Source organism: Schistocerca cancellata, chromosome 2 (assembly GCF_023864275.1).
Source record: "Schistocerca cancellata isolate TAMUIC-IGC-003103 chromosome 2, iqSchCanc2.1, whole genome shotgun sequence".
Taxonomy (NCBI): Eukaryota; Metazoa; Arthropoda; class Insecta; order Orthoptera; family Acrididae; genus Schistocerca; species Schistocerca cancellata.
The window spans coordinates 727,528,653-727,532,935 of record NC_064627.1 but is presented as its reverse complement, the minus strand read 5'-3'; positions in this window follow the sequence as shown (position 1 = coordinate 727,532,935).

Below are 4,283 nucleotides of genomic sequence, written 5' to 3'. Positions count from 1 at the left end.
GCACAAATCGAATTGGTTAAAGCTCAATGTGAGGAATCTACTCAGCACGTACGTGTAGAAATGAAGGAGTACGTGGCTTACCGTACGCGAACAGGTGGAAATGGTTCCGCAATTAGTACAAAAGCAAGATGCCATGTCATGTGCAATTGCGCAACTTCCTGAATTGGCACGTACGCAGACGAACCTAAAGGAAAGTGTGGAACATCTGACAGAACATCAAGACGTTATAGACCACCAGATTAATGTATTAACGGGTAAATTATCCGAAATCACATTAGAAAACAAAAGGCTAATGTGTGAAAACGTTGAGCAAAATGTTAAAGAAGCATTCCAGAGTCTGTGCGGCAAACAGGAAGAGAATTTGTTTGCGAAAGGACTAGAGGAAGTGCGACAGCAGTTAGGTGCTGATCTCGAGCATTGGAAACAAACGATGGCAGAGTCGATACGCGTTTCACAACAAGGCTCAGAACAAATGAATACAGGCCAGCAGCAGAAGTTGCCAGCGACTATAGAGCCAGTTACTGCACATTCGCACACAATACCGACTTGTGTGAGTAATTCAAATATTAAATTGCCACGAGCTAGTTGTTCGCGTGAAGTTTTATCTGACGGAGATTACGAAAGCCTTTGCCATGCCGAAGAAAAAATGATAAAGCATCGGCAATTTCAGATTTTTAACACTGACAAAAGGGGGGTCCATCCGATTGTTTTTATTCGAAGTTTTAGAGGAGTTCTACCCAGAAATTGGTCGGAGTGGCAGAAGATCAGTTTCGTTACTGGGTATATACAAGGTTCGGGGGCGATCTGGGCCTCGGACATGACTTCTGTTTGCTCGACCTATGACGATTTTGAGAAAGCGTTTTTAGCAAAGTTCTGGTCAGAAGGAGTACAGGAACGCCTAAGGCAGGAGGTGCTCTACCCAGAGCCTTTCTCTTTTTCGAAAGGAAGCCTTAGGAAGTATTTTGAAAAATATATAAATAAAACTAGATATTGGGACAGACCTATGCCTTTGCCAGACATAATAAACATACTTAAGGCAAGATTACCAACTAGCATCCGGAATCAATTAATTTACGGCAACGATAAAGACCTGGAGTCGTTCCTCACGACGTTAGATCATATAGACATTATAGAAGAGAACAACCAGAAAGCCCGTAACAACAGATTCCAATATAGGGAGATAGAACCTCCGCCAAATGGTAGGCAAGGGAACGCACAGAGATCGATAAATAGTGGAGAAACCCCTCAAAATCTCAATAATAATACCGGCAATAGTCTTGCGAGGGGCTATCCAAGGAACAACAGGAATGGGAAACGATACGATCCCGTATGGGGGAACGAAAGGAATTTCAGACCACAAGCTTGGAACAATAACAGTAATAGAAAGTGGAACCAACCGGGGGGAATAAACTCAAATAACCAACATCAGTGGGGACGGACATCCGCGAATCAACCGGTAATTACCGAAGTGACGGATGAGGTCAACCACCAGGGGAATCAAAATCCAACAAACTTGTAAGGACCCACTCGTGCCCCGGAGGAGCGGTCAACAATAGGTTGAGGGGCAACAGGATATGTGTACCCATGCTAACGTATAATGATGGACGATTACTGGCAGATGAATTGACCGAGGACTTAGAACCCCAAGATGAGAATAAGGAACAGGTGGCAGTAGCCGAAGTGCAAGTCATTTTGGAAACTGTACCTATAGTGGCGGTTTTAGACACAGCTGCAACCACAAATGTTATTTCGGAGGCTCTATTCAACAAGATCAGAAATATAAGACGAGTACCAATTTTTCCAGTTCAAAATTGCAAAATAATAGGCGCCGTTGGGGCTCGATCGGCGAATGTAAAAGTGCAGTCACTACTTAGTGTAGAAGTAGGAAAGGTAGCAATATTAAGCACATTCCTTGTTGTGAAAAATTTGGTGGTAGACTGCATTATCGGAGTCGACAGCCTACGTCAATACGGATGCAGAATAGATTTTAAAACAGGAAAAATTTGGTTAAATGTAAATAAACAAGAAATTGAGTTGGACTTGTTGAAAAAAGAAAGCCTTACCAGAAAATATAATAGTGGGATCAGTGTGCAAGTAATCAGAACTGCACAAAATTCTAAACAGCACGGGAATAATGAGTTCAAAGTCAAAGGAGATTTCGGTCAATTAGTGGATGAGAAGTTAAATGAATCAGACTGCATCACTGAAGATCAGAAGACGCAGCTCAAAGAATTATTATCAGCGTATGAAAACGTGTTTGATGAAAGGCCAGGAGTGATTAAAGGATACATATGCCATCTCTACGTTAAGCCGCACGAAACGTATTGTAGAACTTTCTATCCTGTTCCCTGGAGGTTAAAGGCTCAAGTTCAAAAGGAAATAGATCGCATGTTGAAATGGGGTTTGATCGAACCCTCTACAAGCCCATACTGCTCCCCATTGTTGGTTGTGCCAAAAGCAAATGGAACTGTGAGACTGGTACTCGACGCCAGGGAAATAAATAAAATCATAATTCCAGTGAGGACACATCCGGAAAACATAGACGAACTGATACAACGGTTCCAGGATGTCCAATATTTGACGAGCATCGATTTGCGGAGTTCTTATTGGCAAGTCAAGCTGGATGAGGTATCAAGGAGATATACAGCTTTCATTTATGCAGGAAGAAGTTACCAATTTACTGTAGTTCCTTTCGGACTCAACATTAGTGCTGGAATTTTTATAGCAGCGCTAGATTACGCATTAGGCCCAGAACTAAGAAGCAGAATAACAGTATTTGTTGATGATATGCTTATTGCATCGAAGACCTGGGAAGAGCATATTACTTTACTGAGTCGGGTGTTGGACGTTTTCAAAACCATGGGAATAACTGCTAACCTACAGAAATCACATTTTGCACTAAATAAAATCAAGTTTCTGGGGCATATAATTGACGCAAAGGGAATTTTACCGACCAAGGAGAAGCTAATGGCGATTAGTAAGTTTCCAACACCAAGAAATAGGAGGCAATTAAAAGGGTTTATGGGTCTTGCATCATTTTTTAGAAGATTTATAACGAATCAGGTCATGAATGCAGCAGCACTGAATAGTTTGCTGAAGAAGGATGTGCCCTGGCTCTGGACATTAGAGTGTCAAGAAGCATTTGAAGAGATAAAGAAGCAATTAGTAAATGCACCGCTTTTGTACCATCCGGACATGCAAGAGGAATTCTACTTGTCAACAGATTCGTCAAATGTGGGTCTTGGAGCGTGCCTTTTCCAAGTACGCAAGATAAATGGACAGCTTACCTTTTGTCCTATTGCGTTTGCTAGTCGTGTTTTGTCCAACTGTGAACGAACGTACACGACGACAGAATTAGAGGCTCTTGCGGTCGTCTGGGGATTTAAAAAATTTCATTATTATTTATATGGGTTGAAGACTATCGTATGTTGCGATCACCAATCATTAACGTTTTTACAAACGTGTAAACTGTTACACCCCAGACTGGCTAGATGGACTCTCGCTCTGCAACAATACCAGTTTAAGATCGTACATGTCTCAGGGCAGCAAAACATTATTGCGGACGCTCTATCAAGGTCACCGCAGGGTTTAACCAAAGAGATTGAAGTAAATAATTCCTCAGAATTCCCTATATTGCTGCTGCAGGAAAATCCATATAAGACGTACTACATCAATTTGTGTGTGCATATGGCCCAGTTACAGAAAAAGGATGCTCAATGGGGAAGTGTCATTCAAAGGTTACAACAGCAACCTTCGGATGAGATTGCAAATTATTACAAGCTGGTAAATGGCGTATTATTTTTCCGCTGTGGAAGGCCAAACAAAGTCCGTTGGTGTGTTTGTATACCTGAGGCACAAATAGAGAAACTTGTCTGGTTCACTCATTTGACCTGGGGACATTTCGGTGCGACAAAATGTGCAGACAAGATAAGTGGGTACTGTTATTTCCCCAACATAAAGCGCAGAGTGCATGAGGTCTTAAAGAGGTGCATAATCTGCCAAAAAACAAAGCCGGATTCAAAAGGGACTAAGCACCCATTATGCTCTATATTAGTACAAGAACCAAAAGGATTAATTTCGTGCGATCTGTGTGGACCGTTACCTACTTCAAGAGGTGGTGTTAAATATGTGTTAGCATTTCTAGATGTGTGCACGAAATACGTAAAGCTATACCCGATAAAGACGGCTACAGCCAAAGTAATTGTATTAAGATTGATAAGAGATTATCTTCCACATGTTGGTACACCAAAGGCGATCATAACTGACAATGCTAAAATATTCAC